Source organism: Stylophora pistillata, chromosome 13, assembly GCF_964205215.1.
Source record: "Stylophora pistillata chromosome 13, jaStyPist1.2, whole genome shotgun sequence".
In the NCBI taxonomy this organism is placed as follows: Eukaryota; Metazoa; Cnidaria; class Anthozoa; order Scleractinia; family Pocilloporidae; genus Stylophora; species Stylophora pistillata.
The window spans coordinates 12,679,825-12,703,930 of record NC_142531.1 but is presented as its reverse complement, the minus strand read 5'-3'; the positions used below and the strand labels follow the sequence as shown (position 1 = coordinate 12,703,930).

The 24,106-nt window shown below is 41.2% G+C and overlaps 1 long non-coding RNA gene and 1 pseudogene across 1 annotated transcript; one reads left to right on the top strand and one right to left on the bottom strand.

Annotated features, from left to right (window-relative positions):
* The first annotated feature begins 2,294 nt into the window (after positions 1-2,294).
* Positions 2,295-13,394, top strand: LOC148717707 (uncharacterized). Its single transcript, XR_015994508.1, has 2 exons — positions 2,295-6,233; positions 6,560-13,394. It is a non-coding gene; the product is annotated as an uncharacterized LOC148717707 (long non-coding RNA).
* A 2,725-nt stretch (positions 13,395-16,119) lies between these two features.
* LOC148717706 (uncharacterized) lies at positions 16,120-21,446 on the bottom strand (annotated as a pseudogene).
* Between the last annotated feature and the right edge of the window lie 2,660 nt (positions 21,447-24,106).

Sequence of the window (24,106 nt, the reverse complement as noted above, 5' to 3'; positions counted from 1 at the left end):
GAAATGATGAGGTTTCTGTACATAAAAAATAGCTAAAACAAGTAAAATCAGTGGGTTGAGAACTTTGTCACCATCTTAGCTGACCGCTGACCCTGAGATGCGTTATAATGGTAGGTATGCCTTGTACTTACTGTAAAGGACTCCAGATGACAAAGAGAGGCCTGGCATCAATCAGCCCTTAACCCTTTGGAACCTAAGGGGTGACTACTTTTCTGGTGAAATTTAAACTGAATTACTTTGGAAGCTTTTTTCGGACTAACATTTCATTTAGACATTATATAAAGTAACATTTGTAGAAAGGTTATAAATTTTTCTTTTTAACTGAAAGTGGCTTTGCACATTATGATGTCATAGGTGATGACATCACAACCAAATATGCAAAAATAATGAGGAGAAAGAAAAACTCCTTGAAGTACCACTCTTAGCATTGTTATCGTTTGATGCTAAGTATTGCAAACTAAATATTGTCATAAGACAACCCTATGTATAAGCATTTATAAGCACAAACACCTTATGAAATTGCATTTGTCTGTACAAAAACATGTTTGTTTCATAAGTTTACAACTAAAAACTCAACAAAAAATATTTACAGTTTTTTATCACTTGGGACTGACTTTTTTTCATAACATTTATGAAACTCAACAATCTAAACGTTTCAAAAATCTGCATTTGTTTCGTTCTGGTGCTGGCTGGTGAAGCTGTCTTAGTCATCCTTGAGCCTTTGGTTGGCCGCGCCCTTCACTAAGTCTGAGTGGTCCTTCTCTATTCCCATCGTCAAAGAGGTAAGAAACGATTTCATGGTTGCAATGGAAAAAATGATCTGGGCATCTGCTGACACCACAGATAGCACTGGGATATTGAGTGTCGACTTGTTGTATGTGTACTTTACACCTCAATCTTGACTCAAGTGCAATGGGATAGTGAAAGTGGTGAAGAGTAAGGTGAAAGTGGGAAGTGGGTTGGAGTGATAGGCCACACCTTTCTCTTTGGGAAAATGTCCTCCCGTTTACGAGTTGCTCAATCAGATTCAGTTCAAATTGTTGCATAGTTGGGGCATTTGCTATGGATTTGGACATGAGAATCTGTGCATTTGACACTGGAAGCTTCAGAATATAAAAGAATATTTTAAAGTACCACGCAGTTCCCTTCATAAGTAGAGCATAATTATGTGGTTACCCTCTGATCAGAACTCCACCCATATGCTTGTTGTACTGAGCAATAACTAAAGGTTGCCTAACAGCTGTCTTTTGCCACTTGTTATTGGCTTTCATTGATCTCTCAATTTCAGTGGTGCTGGATGGATTGACATGGGTGGTCCACGACATATAAACCATTTTCTTGTCCTTCCAGCCCACACATGTAATTGCATCTTTCGGCAGAAAGATGCATTCTCCTCTATTCCAAACCTTCGCTTCTCCACTACCTGGATTAGTTAGATCTTTTGGAAGCCCTTTCCTGTTTGACTGGACTGTCCCACAAGCAAGTGTGCCTCGTGAACTAAGCTCTTGGAACAGAGGCACCGATGAATAGTAGTCACCATGAATAACACATAACCCTTGTCAAGGAACTTCTCCATTAGAACCAAGACCTCTTTGCTGCCAAGATCATTCTGCTGCACCCCTTGTTCCTTCCCAAGGTAAATTTTACTGACAAGGACATACCCACTACTTGACTCAGCAAGAGTGAAACATTTGATGCCAAAGCAGCCAGGCTTGATTGGGATAAACTGGCAGAAGTAATTCTTCCTTTTGAACTTTACCAGAGTTTCATCAACTGCCAAATAAATTTTCTGTTCAGGTTGTAAACTTTTGACAACCTTAGCAAAAAAAACATCTTAAAGTTTCCTTACCTTGAATAGCTTGTCATAATCTGGAGAATTTTTGTCTGTCACTTCTTCTTGGTTAGCTATAAAATGAAGATAATGCATTATCTGCAAAAACCTGTCTCTGGACATTAAAGATGGGAAATATGGAGTTTGGATAGTTGATGTTGTTCTCCAGTAAAAGCTTTGAACTCGTCAACTGTTACTGGATAGCACACTGTCTCATCATCAGGGCCCCTATTTTGCTGAGTGTACAAATTAGTCTGCTCCACTATCAGATTCCAAACGGCTTTGGTGAAGTATAATTGAAATTATTAAAAACTAGATCATTGGATAATGCAATTCAAGACTTTTTATTGGCTTAGCTATTATGGTATATCAGCCAATATACCATAATCTACAAATATGGCAAGCGTACGTGTCAGATTAAAATTAAAAGGGAGCTAAAAATGGAATAAAATTTAATTTAATTTAACGTTTTTAATAAAACAATTATTCCACTCGCGCTTGTTGGATATGAGATGATTATAGCCAACTCGGCGCTACGCGCCTTGTTGGCTATCTATCATCTCATATCCAACGTGCGCTCGTGGAATAATTGTTAAATAGTCCACAGCCTTCATGTTATCCTGAAGCTGAATTGTTAGTCCTACAGGTTAATCGAAAACAACATCATCTCCAACGTTTTTGTCCCTTGACCACTCATTCTGTTCTTCATTGGCTACACAGGGCCCAGGAATGTCAGCATTTTCCTCTTCTTTTTCATCCTCTTCTATGTTCCACAAAGTTTGCCATTGGCGATTCATCTTCATTGATAAACTCAATTTCAATCATAGTTTGGCAAGATAATGCATCACAATCACTTACACGAGCTGTCATATTTAAATACACTTGCAAACTGTCACAATTTTGGGAAAAAAACTCTACTTAGACTGTAAAATCAGCCAAGTTTTCAAGTTTTTTATTCTAGCTGCCATTTTGGAAATTTTCTAGCTCCAGGCTTACTCTGCTGGGAAGATACGAGCAAAATAAGTGGGCTAGTATTAAATTTTGTTGATGGCACATATGTGTCACCAGGTAAAAAAGAGTTATACCTGCTCAAGCTTGGAGCAATATGCCAGTATGCCTCCTTTTTTCCTATCACTGGCAAGCTATTTTTGTCCTGGAGTGCCCAATGTTCCTGAAAGGCATTCAAAACATTTCTGACAAAACCTCTTCCCCAGTACTCTCCCTACTGCACCACATGTTTTGAAAGTAATATTTTTTTCTTTTAGGCACCAATTGCCATTTAAAAAAAAAACCAATATAGACAGAACATTTAACAGCAACAGCAACTGTGTAACAATTTTTAAAAGGGCCCATAAAAGTATGAGGAAAACACAGTGGGTTGCTGGCAGACATTATACATGTGCAATTTTCGTAAACTTTGCCCCGTTTACTAGGGATAGACTTCTGGGGAACTAAACTAGATCAAACTGTTTTATTCTGCTCTCGTATTCGCTTTCTTACTATGGGTGTGTAAAAAGCTACTCTGGAAAATTTGCAAGAAATCACTCACTTGTACGATATTCTCTACATTACAATTGGTTGCTAACTACTGATTTGAAAAGATCATTCAAGGTTCCATTGATAATGTAAACTGATCAATGTCTTAAATCACCAGGCGGTGCTTCTAGCTCTTGACATAATGTTCACACTCTCCATCTGATGTGTGCCACACACAAATAACAAAGTCTCCGACACAATTGAAGGCCCTTTCTACCCAATTTCTTATGATGCTTTCCACTTAAAACATAACACAATCTGATTACAAGTGAGAAACAGGAGCAAGTCTAAAAATACTGAGGACAGTCTGCTGCATGAAGTGAGAAAAAAGAAGTGGACTTTCCTTAATTTAACCTTTGTTAGAATTTCCATAAAACATTATTCTCTCCCATCTTGAGAGTCGGGCAACAATAACTTTGAGGCTGCTCCACACTTATTTTTCCATGCAAAAAATATGCTTCTCGTGTGATGTAGTGGTTATAGAAGAACTAGAAATAGGATGAAAGCAAGAAAACACAGTTGTTCATCTCATACATACATACATACATACATAAGCTTTATTTATCCTTGGATTTCAGTGTAGCTTACAAGCTAGTATCTCCGATCCTAAGTACAAATTTTAAAAGTTACAGCAAGAACAAGGCTAAAAGATAAAAAAATAATTCATAATATAATAATATAATAATCATGAATATAATAATATAATGTAATATTAATGTAATATTAGCAGAAACCGTGCACTAACAGTTTGCGCTTAAATTCACTATAATCTACAGTCTTTCTAAAGTTGTCAGGGAGGGAGTTCCAGTACTTAACAGATGAATAGCTAAAAGAATTTAGACCATATGGGGTTGTAAACGGCTTAGGAAGTGATAAAATATTGGTGCCCCTTAGGGAGTAAGCAGTAGATCTTAGCTTGATCAGTTGTTTCAAATAGCATGCATATTTATTAAGATGGAGACAGTTGAATATACAGATCATCATATTTTGTATCCTCTTGTTGGCTAAACCACACACACCTGCCTTGTCTAAAAGATCATCATAGTTCGAGTCCCAGTCCTTTAAAACAAATCTTAATATAGGTCTATTTAAGGTGTTCAGTTTAACAGAGTCCTCTGAATTACAAAAGTGCCATATCATTGAACAGTAATGAAAATGGGGTAACATAAACATTTTATAAAGGCAAAGCATAATTTCGGTAGAAATAAGTTTGCCAAATCTTTTGAAGACACTGAACTGATTATTTATTTTTTTATATACAGAGGATATGTGTTCCTTGAAATTAAGTTAATTATCGAGAATTATTCCAAAAAGCTTCAGGCATCTTGTGGTTGAGAAGGAGAAAGGGTAATCGGTTTTGCCAAGAACCATCCCTTGGTGTTTAGCGGGGTTGGCTTTCATTCCATTGTCTTCGAACCATTTGTTTCCTATTTCTACATCATGATTGATCCGTTGTTTCAAGTCTACTGGGTCTACGTCAGATGTGTGCAGTTGGCAGTCATCAGCATTAGTGTTTAGTTTTACAGACTTAATGTGAAAAAGTTACACTGCCTCTTTCTCTAAATGCATCAAGAGTCATGAAGATTAACTCATTCAGGCATTTAAACTCAGCAATCACTTTCCCAAAGATAAATGCTTGTCACTTAACTCCTCAGAGACCAAAATTAGTGGCATGGTACCATGAAACTTAAGCTATGAGCAGAACTGGGATTTACACTCCGGAATAAGCTGCTTGACAAGTAATAAAAAATACTCTTTCTTCTTATCTGTTCATAAGAACTTTAGCGTAAAAAGAAATTACTCAGACCCTCTATACAATCAGTCAGTTATTACAAAATGATGAAATCTCCCCTTTAGTAAATCAAGGAGACTTTCTGGAAGATCAGTACCTCCCTTTGAGATTTTTTTCACCAAACTGCTGTGTGATTTGGTACTGACAGGGTTTACATGATAGTGCCTTTATCCAGAAGTCAATTCAAAACAACTGGCATTCTTATTCCAAAAATAATAAGCCTCATGCCTTGCAAGACAGTACTGGGAATCTTCATTCTGATTGAACCCAGTTACGATGCTCTTTGATGTCTTTACTGCAACCTGCACATTTCCCTATGCCTCCTGCTATCCTCTTAACAACTAGGGGAGAGGTGACTGGGGAATCATCTGGCCTTTTACTTCTGGGAATGACAATCTTTGTTGGTCCACCCGTTCAACAGAAAGATGGCCAGATTGATAATGGTGATAATAATAATAATAATAATAATAGTAATAATAATCGAACTTTATTAACACTCAAAACAAATAACTATTTACAAGTTAAAAGTAAAAGCGACCTAATAGTCCCGATTTCAATTAAAATCCTATTTAAGATCTAATCCTTTTCATCATCATCATCATTATTATTGTCGATGCTAAAATAAAAATGCGTCTTTATTGTTCAAGAGATAAAATTACACAAGCCCTAGAGTATTAATCATAATTTAATAAATTCACAAAAAGGTAGAAACAAAAAAAAAAAGAGAAGGTATATATAAAAACTTGGTAAAATTCACAAAACTACTTGGACAGGCGATAGCGTTGTCGAGGGAGAAGTCCAGTAATAATAATAATAATGAGCTTTATTTAACCAGGGAACACCATCCAGCAGTCCATCAAGTATTTATAGAACTGATTGTGAACTTCTCTTTCAAATATCTTTGCCACAGTTGTCAGCACGGATATTGGATGGTAATTTTGAACTTGAGTCTGATTTATAAAGAGAAGTCACTTTGGCTACTTTTAGGTCTTGAGGAAAGATACCCTTTGTCAGCGATAAGTTGAAAGTATAAGTTAGTGATGGTGGATTAATATTGGCGGCTACTTGCAGAAGGTGAGGTAGAACTACTTAATGATGGCCTGTAAACAGACTGTAAATCAGACTGAGTTTCACCAAGTTTAGAGCCAATTGTAACAAAATATGAATTAAAATAGTGAGCAATTTTGACTGGAGATGTTATTATTTTCTTATCAATTTTCAATGGTATTGGAGATTTTGAAGAGTTTAGAAGTAACTTTTTTAGTGTGGACCATATTCCCATGGAATCCTTGTTGCTGTTGGATATTTGGGTTTAAAGTAATTTTCCTTATCTTTCCTCATTTGTAATGTTACCTCATTCCTCTGATTTAGTTCTAATGGCTGTGAACATTGTTCTCCAGGTAGACCATGCAAGATCAGGATCATCAAAACTTTTGATCACTTGTAGTGGAAGAGGTTGCACATTGTCATGGAATGCTTGTTCTTGTAAGTTGTTAAAGTTTCTGAACATTATCTTTCTGGAAGGTTTCTTAACACTCCTTCCACAGTGAACTGCGTAATCAAGTGAGTGATCACTAATAGACCACTTTCATAAATGGCTGCCGTATAAATATTCTTCTGTTTAAATTTAAATTAGCCCTTCTGGCCTCGCTTGAGATAATGTATTGTTTTGAATTTTGTACTAGAGAATGAGGCCAGTAGGGCTAATTTAAATTTAAACAAAAGAATATTAATCTGGCAGCCATTTATGAAAGTGTTTTGGATTTATCAACAAAGTTGAAATGGTAAATTGGCCACTCTAATGATTACAAAAGCTGACGTTCGAGTGTTAGCCCTTCGTCGGAGTGAATAGAGGAATTGTGGGTTGTGTTTGCTTTTAAAGGCAGAAAATGGAGCTACATTCTTGGTGGGAACATGGCAACGAGAAAAACAAGAATAAATTAGTGGAATGAAAAGCATTCATTGATCCCTGTGGGATTTAGACTGCCGGTTTGAAAGATGAGCTTTTGTTTAAGATGTTTACGGCTTTCCATGCTACTAAGTGTAACGAAAGACTGCAGATTGCCATATGTTGCTTAGAATGATTAGGTAAATTAAAATGTCTAGCGACTGGTTTCGATGTGTCCTTGTCATTCCTTTCCATGTCTCGAAGGTGTTCTCGGAATTGGTCACCTAGTCTTCTGCCTGTTTCGCCGATGTATATCTTTTTGCAATAAGTACAAGTTATGCAGTAGATTACATTGGTGGAGGTGCACATGAAGTGATCGGTGATCTTAATGGATCGTTTAGGTCCTGATATTTTATCAGTGTTGTGAATGAAAGGACACGTTTTGCATCGTGCACGAGCGCATTTAAAAGTGCCTGGTTGGTCATTAGTCTGAAAAGAACTTCTAACCAAAAAATTGCCTATGTTTTTGTTGTGTTTGAATGAAAGGAGCGGAGGCTGCGAAAAGATAGTGCTTGTCTCTGGATCGTTTTGAAGTAATTTAAAGTTTTTAAGAATGATGGATTTAACTGAGTGGTTGTGAGGGTGAAACGCGAGAGTGAATGGAATGCGGTCGGAATCTTCCTTATGTGACGTTTGTAGTGCTGAATGTTGAGTGGCACATTGACTCTGATTTGTGGTGGAAATCAGAGTCATCACTACATAAACGACAAAGTCTTAGAAACCGAGAAAAAGGAATGGAATTCTTAACGTGAGATGGATGCGAAGACAAATATAACAAGTAATTATGCGAGTCTGTAGGTTTGTAATACGCACTAGTGCATAAACTGTTACCTTCAATTGAAACTTTGATGTCTAAAAAGGATAAAGAATTGTTAGAAATTTCCCGGTATATTTCAGAGCCGGGTGAAAAGAATTGACTGTGGTTATGAATTGAGTGAGCTCCTCACTGGTAGAGGTGGTAGTGCCGATAGAGACGTCGATGTAGCGATGGGAGAGTTCAGGTTTGGACCTGTTGTATTGGCTGAAAAATTGATGTGCGACAAAAGTGGTCTATGCTAAGATGATGTATACCAGTATCGTGGATCTTCTCGGGGTGTGTGGTTGCTATGAGATCCAAAAGGCTGCTTGAAGATTTTGTAATTCTGGTAGGTTCTCTAAAGAATTGAGACATTTAATGTTGTTCCAATATCGATATAAGTTTGGTTGTTTGAGGGAGGCGTTGCAGCATGTTACAATTAAAGTCCCCAATGACCAGAAATTCCGAGTGAATTTGAATATTGCCCAGGATGGCTTTGAATGTGTCAAAGAACTGATCATCTGTAGGAAGCAATAAGAAGAGTTTTTGTCTGTGGCAATTTTAGCTCAAACCGGATAGCTTTGAGGTCTGTAGATTCCAAATCAGGGCGATGGTTGTAGGTGAATTTTGTTTTTCATAAAAACTGCAACACCTTTACCACTACCGCTTCCTCTGTCTCTTCTCAATAAATTATAACCTGGTAAATCAACTTCTGAAGTTAATACATTTCTGTTAAGCCAAGTTTTGCTTACGGTTAAAACGTTGACAGAATGTTTATTCGTGAAGATCCTTAATTCATCCACAGAGGAACGAAGACCTCTGATGTTAAGATGGGTAATCGTAATTCCTCTTTTTTGTGTCAAACGAGAGTTTAGGCCTTGAAGAGGAGTGCATGGAGGTGTGCCAGGATTTTATATAATATTGCCGCATGAACGAAATAACGATGAGCAAAATTCAGCTCGTACAACATGTTATACAAAAAAGATGAGATAGATAGATAGATAACTATCAAATAAAATACATTGCAGCCGTAGGCTGAATTGCGTGCTTTTCACAAGCATTGATCATCTAAGACTACTAATTAGAAAAATGCAAAGACCTAAATAAAATTACTAATCTAACAATGGAACTAATATACAGCAGTGGAATAGGTAAAAATCTAGGTTAGCACACGCGCACATAGCCGGGATAAATGAAGATTTAAAACAATCAGTGCCAAAGCACGGCATGTTAAAAATGTGCCGGTGTCTAGTATTGTAAGCTGAAAGATGCCTATCTGGTAGCAAATTATATAATTTGTGAGATGGATTTGAGACAGACAAAAACAGATTAATACCTAAGATGATAATTTGAAGGCGCTTTGAGGTCGAAGTAGAGCAGGAGGTAAGGCTTGTTGCTCATCTCTTGGGGTGTGCATGAACCTGTGTCTACTGATCTCTTTGGGCATTGTTTGTTGCAAATATTTTGGTAAGCAATCATCATTAATCGTCATTAAGTGGGGCTCAGATGGCAGCTCATTTTAACACACGCCCTATAGTCTGCAAACTCACAGATTTTGGAGAAAGTCGTTCAGCTAACATACAAACACTGTTCTTGCCTCAAGAAATCAAAGAGTAGATTGAGGAACTGCCATCTTTATGTCTCCCGAGATACTGGTTCACGATGTCACCAAGTTTCAAGCATCTCTAGCTAATCTAATGGTTTCTGACATCTGGTCACTTGATATGACATTTTTTACAATGATCAATCCAAATCTCAAGTGTTAATATTCATTGGAGATTTAATTCCTTATTTTCTGTGTAAATTTTTTTCAAATAATATTCTCAAATTCGCTAAATAGATTAGGTGGAGAACCTGGGGATCGATACCAAGTACCAACCAGAAATGGTGCACTTTGTGGCTTACTGATCTTGACAAATAGACATTCTAAATGATCATTGTTTCAAGCGGTGAGCGACCAAGATGGACGCATGGTTTGCAGCTCCATCCTAGCTTCAACTTTTTCAACGTTTTCTTCATGCATTGTATACTATTTTCTTTAGTAATTGTCAAATTTTCAGTCATCAATATGCCGAGTGACTCTAATTTATCTTTGAAGAAGAATCTTAGAGCCTGAAGCTCAAATTGAAGATCTCGCTGAAGAGATCAAGAATCTCAAATCACAGTTAGCTAAGAAGGATGATGACGAGTCAACATCCGCAGCAATACAGGCTGAGAGAGACCAACGATCTCCCACAAATGAGCAAGCAGATTTTCAGTCTGTCCAAACTAGAGCAGAAGCAGAGCTCAGGCAGTTAAGTGCTCATCTTGCCCAAGTGAGTGCGAAGGGTTGATGAGGTAGGGAAGGCGATTGATGCCATTGAGGAGTACAGGTTCCAGTACAGTATGAAGATTGTAGGAGTACCTGAACTCAATGCTCAGGAAACGGCAGAAGTTATGAGCAAATTATGTGCTAAATTGTTGGCTGAGATGGGAACGAATATTACCTTACAGGACATAGACATAGTGCATCGAGTGCCACTCAGAAGTGCCGGGAATTTGCTGAAGCCAATCATATGCAAGTTTAGAAGGAGACTAGCAAAGGAGGCAGTTATGGCTCGACGGAAAGATGCTTGTAAACCAAATCCTATTAATCTTGGTCTGCCAGACCAAACGTCCTTATCGTCTGTTCGACTTTTCAACCATCTCACACCAAAAATGCAGAATGTCTTCTCTGAAGCAAAAACATTTAAAACTAATTGTCACTTTGAATTCTGTCGGGCTAAGAATTTGTTTGTTTATCTTCCCAAAGACCGGGATTCCCGAGTGCTGAAGATCAAGGATGTGGAGGATCTACAGAAACTTTTACGATAAGTATATGAAATTTACTCAAAACAAGCTTGTTAAGAACTCTAATAACACAGCGAGACTGCTACTCAAAGAACTCCCTTATTTTGGTATAAACTTTATCCTGATCCATGGCCAATTCAATAATCTTATACCTAGCTCCCTTCCAACTAAGGAGTACCTTGAAAAACTCACTAGTTTCCATGAGCTTGACTTATCAGCCTAAACACAGATAGCAATATCAACCCCGATTTTAACCTTCCTAATTTAAAAATACGAAGCCAATATTTAACCCGGCACAGTTTTCAGGTAATGAAAAATGGCTTGAATGTCAGTACCAGAACTGGAATTCCGAAGTTTTCTTTACTTCACAACAATGTGAGAAGCCTTAAACGAAATTTTGAAAATTTAGAAACTGACGTCTTTTAAACGAACTGGAGTATTATTTCAGTGTTAAAGGGATAACTGAGACTAAAATTACAAATTTTGATTTACCAGATCATTTACCATCTCTGCCAGGTTATGAATTTGATTTCGTTCCATCACCTCTTTCTGCCGGAGGTGTTGGTATGTACATTAGTGACAAATTTAAGTATAAGATAATAGAAAAACGTCAACCAATGCCTTCCAAGCTCTCTGGGTGGAATTTCTCTTTGAAAAGGAAAGCAATATTATCTGTGGAACAGTCTACTGACAGCACAATTCCCCAGAGAGCTTTCAGGCATATTTTGATGAAGCCCTCAAGAGATTCAGCGAGTCTGATAAGACAGTTTACATCATGGGTGATTTCAACATTAACCTCCTCAATGCCGAGACCTGTAACTTCACTAAAGAGTTCTTACTCACCTTACAAAGCTACTCGTGCATTCCAATGATTCCAACTAGAGTATACAGCAACTCGGCCACTTTAATTGACAACATTTTTGTAAATAAAAGTTGTGGAAGAATCACAGGTGGGAACATTATCTCAGACATAAGCGACCACTACTGTGAATTCTACTTGACTGAATTCTCGTGCAAAACAAATTTCCTTAAAAAGACCATGGTGCATGACTTCTTTAGGTTTTCAGAAGAGGATTATAACTCTAAATTAGTGTAAGTCGGTTGGGAATCGATTCTTGCAAGAACAAATGGAAATATCGATTTTGCTTTTTCAAAAATTTATGACAAACTTAACAAACTGACAAACAAACATGCTCCGCTTAAACCTCTGTCAAAGCGAAAATTCAAGCAATCCTTAAAACCGTTAATTTCCAAAGGTCTAATCAAATCTATAAAAATTAAAAACGCTCTATTCGCCTCAGGGGATACCGACAAATACCAACTCTATCAAACCAAAACTATATCTCTAATTTGTACTTAGTAAAAAGCCCTATCATCACAAATATTTCACACAACATATGAACGATATGAAGAAAACATGGACTGGAATCAACAACGTACTGAGCCGAAACAAAAGAAAATCAAAACGCATTGTTGGCCTTAAACAACTAAATGGGAATGGCACGATGTGTAACCCAGCGGAATTGCTGAATGTACTAAATGATTTCTTTTCTACGGTTGGCCAAAAGCCAGCAGCAAATGTACAAGATAGTAGGTATCACTATAACGAATACTTAACAAATATCAATTTCACCAGTCATTTCATCAGATATCGAACTAGTAATCTTGCTTTTACCACCAAACAAGGCTTATGGACTGTATTCATGCCCTCTTCGTGTTTTGAAATGTGCAAAGAGCATACTTGCTCCACTGCTAGCTGAGCTTATAGATAGATAATAATCTTTAGACAGGGTGCGTTCTCACAAAAGTGGTTTTCAGAACGGCCCTGTAAGCACCCACCCAACCCACCCCAGGGGAGGACATCCATCACACAGTATACTTGTGCGTGGGAAATTAACGTCTCCTACCCCTAACCCTGCAGGAGACGGGACCTCCATTTATTCGTCCCTATCCGAGAAGACTAGAATATCTAACCATTTCTTGATGTTACAGAAAGGAAGCATATTCTTCTCAGTTATTTTAAGACCTTGAGTGTTGGTCCGGCCGGGGCTCGAACCCTCGACCTCCCGCACAACAGTCCAGCGCTCTATCCATTGAGCTAACCGGGAGGCAGTATATCTATCTGACTAAACCCTGACTTGCATAAGCTCACGAAAAGAGCATTTAAAAGGAAAATTCATAAGTTTTTTACTATACTTGAGATTGAGGACTATTATGTTGACGCCCGTTCACTAATATTGAAATTCAATACCAATGATTATCGAAAATTATAACTGTAGTACTTCGCTCACATCCGTATATCACAATTCTCTCCTCTCTACTTTCCAGTCTATTCTGCCTGTATTTGATTATGTCGTGTTTTAACTCACTAGTAATTTTATTGTATTTAATTTGTATAACAACTGTACGTATTTTTTAGCTTATAATGTAGTGAACTAATGCATGGCTTATAACCCCAATAATATTGTTGTAATGAAATCTCTTTAGTTTATTGTAAAATGTCTTTAGTTTATTGTGGTAATCAAACTTCTTCAGCTTTCAATGTGTAGTATTTACTTATTTATTTGTAATACCCGCCAAGACTAGCTAATGCTATACGCGGGTTTTGTAAATTTGCTTGTAATGTTCTGTAAAATAATAATAAACAATAACAACAACAGCATTACCTATTCGATAGTACAGATTAGTGCATACGTATGTACATACTCCACGTCTATTCCTTTCATTAATTTTACGATCTTTTCTGACTATTTCAAAGCCAGGTATGTAGACTTGATCACATATTGTAGTCTAATTTTGACTCATTGATATGTAAAATATCAACTTTTGAAGAGGACATAAAAACTCTAAGTTCATCAATACGAGACAACAGACTATTGATGTTAAGGGAAGCAATGACTAAACCTCGAGCAAAGATTGTGGGACAGTTGGACTTACCACGGTCAGTACCTTTAACGACATCAGAGAACGGAGTGGTCAACTAAAGATTTGGCTTGGCATTTATTACTATTTAGTTTCGTACTACACAGCTTGTGTGGCACTTGTCGGATAAAATTGCCAAATGCGAACTTACGTTGCACTGGTTTGAAATAACATTCACAGATTTGAAATAACGTGATAACTACCATATATGGGTTCTTTGCCTTACCCGCGTGCAATAAAGGTAAGGGCTAGAAATAAATAAGTAAATAAATAAATGAACACAGACACTAGAGCGTGGCAAGGAATAAACACAGACGTGCGTGTATTAAAAGTAAGAGTAAGAGCTAGAAATAAATAAAAACGGACACTATTGCTTGCCAGGGTAGGTGTTGAAATTTTTCAGGAGGAATTTTTTAGCATGTCTACGTGAGGCTAACAGTTCATTTCGTTTGTTAAGAGAGGCTAAATCGGGTTTGCAAATTTAAAAGTACTTCTCCCAGAGACATAAGTTACACTGATTTGAGACAGGGCTGTATGAATCGGCCTGCTTTAGAATCTTCCAGGAAATCGTGTAATCTCTGTTCTTGTCTTTTAGGTTCCAGACATATTTACTTAGTTCAGTGCTGTGTCTTTTGCTAGAGTGGTTGAGTGAAGTTTTGTGGTTGGCGTATCTTATCTTGAAGGAGTTTTCTGTGAGGCCCACATAGGTCTTGGCGGGATTATTGTCTTCGGTTGTTATGGTCGCTTGATAGACAACCGATTCCTTAGGCAGTGGGGACTTTAAGATACGGGAACGCGGACGCCTTGAAGTACGTGACCGTTGAAGAGAGCCTGGGTCGAGTGCACCGTTGAAGGTCTGTAGAAACCAAAGGTCTGTAGAAACCAAAAAGACCACCAATTTACTCACATTTTATCAGCGATGCGAAAAGCCTTCTAGCGATGTCCATCGCCAGCAACAACACAGCACATCAGACTTTTGGTCATGTGCAATGAAGCTCTCGGGTGTTATTTTACTTCCGGTTCTCTTTCACGACGTCCGCATTCCTGTATCTTAAAGTCCCCAATTTCTACCTATGGGACACTCAGCTGGGTTTCTACAGTTGCATGCTTTGGTTGGCTTGGCTTTATTGTGTAAGACTGATTTGTTGTGGCTGTTGGTGGTTTGCTTGAGGTTGGGCATACAACTATAGCTGATCTTTACTGTGTTGCAGTTGAAGATCTTGTGTAACACATTGTCCTAGGGGAATTCCTTGTCGAGTATCCTTAGGAATACGCGTCCAATGTTGGTTGCTACATTTCTGCTGTACAGTGGATTGTACGAAATAATTCTCTCCTTCGATTCGATTTTGGAGGGTGGGTAAAGGTTTGGGGTGAAAATGTAAGTTTATGTTTGTATCCACTATTGTTGAGGGCATTCTGATAGAGCGGGGCTGCCTTCAACAACAGTGAATGCCCTCATTTCTCTTGTTTAAGCTCGCCATCTGCGGTTTTACAAATGATAAAATATTTCTCCCACAAACACAAATTGCATCTCTTAGCTACATTGGAATAAGAACTAGCTTGTTTCACCTTGCGCCACTTAATATTAAACTTAGTGTTCTTGTCCTTAAGACTCTATATATATTTACTAAGTTCAGTAGCATGCCTGTAACGTTCGTTTCGGAATGAACACAAGTGGTTCTTGTAACACATTTTAAACTTGGTGTCACAGAGACCAATGTATGTTTCCTTTGCGGTTGCTGTGGTGACCTCTGCCTAGTAAATTACGCTTTCCATGTTACAGCTTCTATCCATGGAGCATATGTCAGGTTTCCTACAGTTGCAGCTTTTCCTAGCTTGATCATTAGTGCGTGCGAGTTTCCGGATTTCTGCTTTGTTATGGTTGGATATGACAGTTTTAATGCTGCCCATGCAGCTGTAGCTCAAGTAAGGGTGTTTCAGTTAAAAATTTTTTGAAGAGGATTAGTTTTGGTGAAATGCTTATCAACAAGTGCAAGGAAGCATTTACCGATGTTAGTTTCCACGTTCTTGTTATATGGTGGGTTAACCATGTAATGTTCCGCAACCTGTTTCTTTGTGGACATGGTGCCTGGTTTGATGCGGCTTTGAATGTCAGGGTGTAGCTACACCCATGAAACTCAGAGTTGCAGTAAAAGCTCAAGTAGCCTAGATCTTGAAGTATAACTATCCACAGCTCTAGCCCTGCTATTGAGCACTTTTTAGTAGATAATGATCTCATTCCGCTATTTTGGTTATATATATATATATATATAGCGCCAGTAGGAGAGTTAACACAATGAACCAAGGCACGTCCAGATAGTGAAAGGCTTTAATCACAACAGGGAAACTAGACTCCGAACAAGTAACAAACAATATGGCCGACGCCATGAGGAGAAGCCCTTCAAAGCGCATGCTCAACCCAGATACCGCTGACCGGTACTGGCGTGACTTCTTTCTTCTTCTTTTTTTTTTTTTTAAGGAGAAACAAGAACTAAAAACAATTTAAAATACACTTAAGACTAACTAACAAATTGACACGCGCGGGCGAGTCAAAGTTCAGTGTTCAAAGTTCGGTGTTCAAAGTTCAGTGTCATAATCTGCAAAACGAGAAGGAGGACGGCGGGTGCGCGATGATCTCCGTAGGGCAGGCGGAGAAGGCACCGCTGAGGTGGCTGCATACTCCACTGGGGAAGGATCAGGGCAGGGCGACTGTGTAGCGAAATCATCCATGGTATGGTCAACGGGAGAGGTAGGGGCTGGACTGTAAGACTGAGGGTTTACAACTGGTGGGTGTGTGGAAGCTGCGATGGCCTCAGGGATGGCAGGCAAAGAGGGTGGAGGGTGAGTCGTTGTAGTAGGACCATCTTCGTCGTCAGAATCAGAGTCCTGTTTGCGCAGGGTCGGAGAGGCACGGTAGGGATCACCCAAGTCAGATGGGACCTTGAAGCACTCAGATAGCTTGACATGGTACGATGAACTTCGCAACTGGGATCCAATGAACTTTTTGATGTTGCAGAATGGAGGATCAATGGCTACAACGAGATAGCGGTCACGAGCACGAGACTTGTTGAGGTCAGAATGAAGGTACACAAGATCACCAATATCGATCAGGGGGGTAGGACGCCTTGACTGCACAGGAGCTTTGGAACGTTCACTGTGAGGATGGTTGGAGAGACGCTGCTCATGCTGGAGGGAAATTATGTGGTCATCTGCGAGGGGTAACTGCTTGTTTGAGAACTGATCCCGCTGGGTCCACATTTCTTGAGAGGAAAGCCCTCTTGAACGGATACGTGAGTTTAAGGCTGAAGTGGCTACGGCAAGGGTGAGGGGAGAGACAGAACTACCGAGAGGCTCCTGACGTAACAGCTCATTCTCCAATTCCTGGACTGCTCTCTCTGCAACGGGGTTCTTGTTGGGATTTTTGGCATGGCCAAGCTCAATTGTGATTCTGCGTTTCTTTAAGAGTGAATCATTGACAAGGGCCTTGAATCCGGGTGCAGGGTCGGTGCGGATCACAGCAGGTGGATCATCCATGGGGCGCATTTCCACGCAAAGCTTTATAATGGCATCACGCAAAGTTTGGTGGCGTTCGTTCTCAAGAAAGAGACTGGACGTGTAAGAGGTCACTGTTTCGCGGAGTACAAAGATAAGTTGGCGAGAACGTTTTATGACATCTGCCGCAAAGGACTGCCCATTAGCTTCAGGTGGAGGCGAAGTGGACTGGTCAATTCGTGCTGTTGGTGATCTCTGAATTGCTGCACAGGAGTGGCATCCATCAGAAACACGGGAGACTGCCTTGTCCAGGTCGAGGGCAAACAGATAACGTTTGGCAACCATTTTTAACTGGTGACAAGAAGGGTGGCTGAGCTGAATGTGAAGGGCTGTCAAGAGGCCATCCAAGGCCTGGCGCGGGACAATAATACACTCTCTGGTCGGTGACAAGGGATCATGACGTTGGATGACGAGCAGGCCATCACTTGCGATTGAGGCGACCTGCAAATAGCGTTTGACGTCCTTGATGTTTGTGAGCTTCTTGGAAGGCCTTGTGCCTTGGACAAGGTGTGCGTGCGTGCGGCGTAGGTCTGGGCATTCAGACTGTATGGCCCACCAGGCCGGACGGCTGGTGAAAGGGAGGCGGGCATTGCCTTGGAGGATGTCCTGGACAGTCGTGGCTCGGACAACAGAATCTCTGGTTGAGGCGATAAACAGGCAAATCTGACAGGTTTCATTCTCACAAGGGGCAGCATTTCGACTCGCGAAGTCTGACTGGAGGATAGAGGTGCGGGAGACGTGTCGCACTGAGGCTTGGTAGCGGCTGACAACTGACAGGAAAGTAGATACGCGAGGACTTGTGGAGAACTCGCCGCGGCATAGCTTCTCATAAGCTTGGACGCATGGCTTACTGTCCGTTAGGATACAGGCTTTATTGGATGACTGGATGAGGTATGGACTGAAGTGCTTTGTAGCAGCAGCGATGGAGAGGGCTTCTACTTCGCATGGAAGCCACGTTGTCTGAGTGCCTCGCAGCTTAGCGCTGAAAAAACCGGCGATGTGTAGCTTGTTGTTGCGCGTCACATAGAGGGTGGCGCCTATTCCTGGGTCCTTGACTGCACCATCAGTGACGACCCATAGTTGGTCCTCAGGTCTAGGTAAGGTGATAGAGAGGGCTGAGGATAGGGCCTTCTGAGCATTATGGAATGCAGCCCTGAGACTATCAGACCAGGTGATGGATTCTTGTGAAGTACGTCCAGCCGTGACGGCATCCAGCGGGGTTAGATAACTAGAGCACCGTGGGATAACACGAGACAGGACTTTGTACGCATCAATGAACGATCTCAAACGACCAACGGTGTTTGGCACAGGGTACGTGGCGAGGGTGTTGAGGCGGTGGGCACTGGCAGACAGGGTACCGGCAGACCAAATCCAACCAAGGATAGTGGTTGACTTGGGGTTGATTATGGTCTTGTGGGCTGACAAACGCAGGTTGCATTTGTGAAGAGCTTGCAGGACCCTCTTCCAGTTGTGGAGTAACTCTTGAGGGGTGTTGCCCCCGCAGTATAAATCATCGGCGATCTTGGCCACGGCTCCATCTTGAAGTAAGGGGCCTAGAACACGGCACATAACCTCCTCTAGAGCAGTCTCTGAGCCAGGCATTCCCATAGCGGAGCGGGCATACACCCGTACACCTTTAAAGGGGGTGGCGACACCGCAGTACTTCATGGACTCTTTGGCTAAAGGGATCTGGTAGAAAGCACTTGTGAGGTCAGTGACAATTATGTGTGACCATTGGGCGATGAGCCGTAACGTGGAGTCAACATCGGGTAGCAGGGATGGTTGTGGTTTGCTGTATCTGCCCACATCAGAAAAGGCGGTGACGAGACGGGAACCACCATTAGGCTTCTTTACAAGGAAAGATGGATTGAGGTATTCAATAGTGATACCCACATCTTCGGGGCGGCGGAAGACTCCAAGATTCTCTAGGTCGTCAAACTTTTCCTGGAGCTCGATGAGCTTATCCCGTGCGTATTGGGGGAGGCGACCCTTCCGCTGAGGAGGTTCGACAGGACCCATGTTGACTTTGGCCTTGTATGCGCCAGCGGCTCCGTTGTACCCAGGGAATTGCGGGTCAAATACAGTGTCGTACTCTGTAAGTAGTGATTGGAAGTCTGCACGAACGGTTTGGGGGAGGGTGTTGTCTGGATCAACCTGAACGGATGCAGAGTAACTTGTACTGGAGGGCGGCAACGGACGCTGAGCAGTAGGTGGGGGTGATGATGGGACTTCGGGGGGCTCAAAAACAGGGATGACTTGGCAGAAGTGTTCGTGGCGCTTGAGAGTGCGGGGTACGCTTGATGTTAGGAATCCGTATGGCTCGGGCGACGCTGGAAACGACACCAGGTTGTGGCCACAACTGGGATGGCTTCAGATTGTGTGCACAGGGTGCGTCGATGCGAGGCTCTAGTGCGTACTCTGAGTCAGAAGGTGCATCGTCTGGTAGACGTACTTCCATGAACTCTCCAGGCCACACTGTCTGGGATGGAGCAGGGGCACGTAGGACAAATGCTCTACGTGCGGTTGCATGAGGGCTGGGTGGAGATTTGGACCCATACGTGTAGACGGAGCCATTGCCTAGTAGTACCTCTCTCTTAGCGGGTCGGACAGCGATGTCATTCGTCTCCATAAAGGGGGTACCGGCAAGTACCTCAACATCAAGATTCTCAACTACGAGACCTTCAAACGCGAAGTTTGTGTGGTCCCGGGTGAAGGTGGTACGAATTTCTCCTATCACGTGGAGCTGAGACGAGCCATCAGCCTGTTGGACGGACTGGGCACTTGAGATTATCGGACAGCCGAGGTGTTTCGCGGTTGAATGGCGTATCATATTTCCAGTTGCACCGCTGTCGAGGGTGACGCGCACGACTCGATGATCATGAAAGACATCCATGTAAGGGGACTGGCGGGTCTGCACACGGTAGGCCACCATGTCCGGGCCTGGCAATGTTGTGTCAGGGTCTGGTGAATCAGAATCAGGACTGGTCTCAGTTTCTTGGTCATTGTCAAGGATGCCGGCGATCTGTCGTGCCTTCACCATGAAACGCCTGTCACTGTCGGGGAGGAAGGTACACTGACTGAGGAAGTGGTTTGTCATAGAACGGCCAACCTGTTTACATAGAGGACAGACCTTGTCTTGGCGGGGTTGTCTGGGACGGGCTCTAGAAACACCCCTGTTACTCTGACGAGGGCGACGAAAATCATCTGCAACAGCAGCACGCAGGATTCTGGCATCATCCGACGTGCGGATTTCCTCGAGTAAGGAATTGAGGGCCTGCGAGATCTCAGGTTTGATCGAGGCAAGAGTACGGGATCTCAACTCTGTACCATAACGCTGCTTAACCAGTCGTGGGAGACTGGGGTGAATGAGGCGTAACCAAGTGAGGACCACAAAGTTTTCGAGTGTAGGAGTTAACTCCTCATCCTCCTGCACTGCTTGGCCATTGTGGGTTAAGCCGTTGGCACGTAGCAATGAATCTTCTACGAATGCTGTGAGGCGCTGGTACAGATCTTCGGGGCACTCATCAGCAGCCAGGTGTATTTCGGAAAAGTCAATGAACGGAGCCCCGGTGACTTGGAAACCAAAGTGCTGCCTGATGGTTTGCCAGATGAACTCGAGGGATGTAGATTTTTTCACCAGAGTATTTCGAGAGATAATTGGACAATAGTTGGCGATCTGTCCTAACATCAGCTCGAGGAAGTTAACTTTTTGGCGGGCTGTCAGGCGACGAGCTAATGGCACTGATTCGCCATCGTTTTGAAGACCTCGAAGCGGCTGGCCCCTGGTCTTTTTTAACCATGTGAATCCATCTGCGAGGAAGGGGGCGAAGTTGCTGTCCAAAGAAAGAGTGTAAATGAGGTTTTGCTTCCAATTTTCAAAGGAATTGATAGATTCCACTTTGGAGAGGCACCACTGCTTCGGTGCACGGTGTGTTGCAGCCATATTTCACGTTTAGGGCTCTGGAACGTGTTGACACGGCGAAGGATACACTGTTTTGGCTCACGTGGACGAGGCGAAAAATAGTATTCTTCGGCGAAAATATGGCCTGGGTAGATCCGAACACTGCCACCACGCCAATAGGAGAGTTAACACAATGAACCAAGGCACGTCCAGATAGTGAAAGGCTTTAATCACAACAGGGAAACTAGACTCCGAACGAGTAACAAACAATATGGCCGACGCCACGAGGAGAAGCCCTTCAAAGCGCATGCTCAACCCAGATACCGCTGACCGGTACTGGCGTAGATAGAGGGATTAAACTCGGTGTCCATGAAACAGTGCTCGATACAAATAGTAGAGCAGGTATAATGTGTGGTAGTTGGAAAAAAACAACTACATATGCATCCCTACAGACCTGTTTTGTGGTTGCCCACTCATCAGGGGATTTTAATGGCAGAATAATGGTACACCATCGCTTATATATTACACTAATTGCTAATTAACATGGTTTATGCAATGTGAAAAGTGTCAAGTCAGCTGTTGCATAGGAGTGCTTTGTTTCTGTGTCTGCAGGAAGAGACGAGTTCGTTACGCTTGTTGAGTGTTAATAGGTCTGGGTGGCAGATGATTACGAATTTCTCTTTAAGGCATAGGTTGCATCATTTGCTTGAGCTGTTGTAGGGCAGGTGGGAAGATAGGATGCACCAGGTGATGGAATAATTGATGTTGTTGTCGTTAAGTGTCCAGATGTGTTTGCTGAGTTCGGTGAAGTTGTGGTGTTTTGCGTGTCGGAATGATGAGGTGTGGTTGTTGTAGCGCGACTTAAAGTCGTTTGAAGTGAGCCTGATGTATGTGTCTGTCGTGTTGTTGTCTTTACGTGTAATGGTAGCTTGGTATGTGACAGATTGTTGGAGGCAGTTTCCGTCTAGAGGTCATGCCCAGAGTTGCCTACTGAAGTTGAGGCACTATTCCCTTCTCCATATTAAACCCGGTAACAGGTAATAGAGGCAAGGAAGGATTGTTGGCAGTCTTAGGAGCGTTTTCATTATTTGCTGCTCTAACTGAAGAAGTACAGTGGTCTTATTTTCTAGGACTTGCAGAATTTGCCCTCGCTCGTTGCCCGTGCCAAAATTAATTAAATAGTGGTAAAATCTTACAAAATGCAAGTTATGTACATAAAATTATTAGCTTATGTGAACCGGCAATGAAATGCGGACTACAAACAAGTTTAGGAAACCTCTAATAACCACTACTACATCTGTAAGGGGGGTGACTCATACGGCATGGTTTCTTACGTCACTGCGGCTGCCTTGAGAAAAATTGTTCACCAATCACGTTACATCTTCGTTGTTTTGCGAAAAAGTGTTGGCCCCCACGTTATTACTTTATTACGGCTGATATCTTCGCTGTCTTGAGGAAAAGGCTTCAGCCATTAAGTTATTACGTTATTACTGCTAATACCTTCGCTTTTTTGCAAAAAAAGGTTCGGCCATTACGTTATTGCGGCTGATACCTTTGCTTTCTTGCCTAAAAAGGTTCGGCCGTTATCTTATTACGGTATTACGGCTGAGATATTTGCTGTCTTGCTAAAAAGGGTTCATCCATTACATTATTACGTTATTACGGCTGATATCTTCACTGTCTCGAGAAAAAGAGTTCGGCCATTACGTTATTACAGCTAATACCTTCGCTTTCTTGCGAGAAAAGGTTCGGCCATTACATTATTACGTTATTACATTATTATGGCTGATACCTTCTCTTTCTTGCCAAAATAGGTTCGGCCGTTACCTTATTACGGTATTACGGCTGATATATCTGCTGTCTTGCGAAAAAGGGTTCCTCCATTACATTACTAAGTTATTACGGCTGATATCGTTGCTCAACTTCCCTCAAATGATCATGACCTTTGTTATTACGCTATTCAAGTGTAATAAAAAAAAGAGGCAAAATGGCAAACCTATTTTGTGCATGGTATAATGTTGCTGGTCATGAAGCGAAAAAAGGTTTGGATAAGTCCATATTAGTTGATGCCTGTGTTGTGTACTGGTAAGGATGTCTATTTATCACGTAACAAGTATAATGATTACAGTAATCAGGAGATTTCCCATGGATGATATTATGCATGATACACAATTTCCTTTGCTCTATTGTGTCACTAATAGGGATCTAACCTAAACTCTTAAAAAGGCTAACTGTTCTTTCACTGCCTACGTTTAAAATTACTCTAGCATAATGTTTTTAATTCTGAGGAGTCTTTGTAAATTATCAATTTTAGTGTTACCCCAAACCAAACAACAATATTAATTTTGAAGATTGGTTTAATTAAAGTGTTGTCCTTTTTGGCTGTTTTAAGAAGACTTACCCTAGAATTTAATTTAGTGGTCATGTAATCTTTATGGCTCTTCCAATTAAGATGCTTGTCTATCATCACGCTAAGCAGCTTTTCATTGACGGCCTCTTTGATTTCAGTGCCTCACGATGAAAGGTCAAGCTATGGTTTTTTGCAATAGGAACATCTTGGCTTGGTTCTAATAAGTAGCCTTTTTTGTTTTGTTTACGTTTGGAACCATCTTGTTTAGCAAGAACTGGTGATCATTGAGACTTCCCTGAAGTCCATGCTGGATATGCAAAGGATTTGAATTAGCCATCCATAATGTAGTGTCATTTGCGTAAATATCTACATTGCAATCAGGTATTGCAAGTGGAAGGTCATTGATATACAACAAGAAAAGGATAGGAACCTAAATAGAATCTTGTAAAATGCCTCGAATAATTGGTAGTGCATCAGATAGTGATCCATGGATACAACAATACTGTGTTCGATCACATAGATAAGACTCAAACCACTGCAGAGGTGTATTATCAAAGTGGTACATATTGATTTTTGATAAAGTAAGTTGTGATCTACCAGATCAAAAGTTTTACTAAGGTCCAGCAGTATGGCACTGACAAGTTCTTTG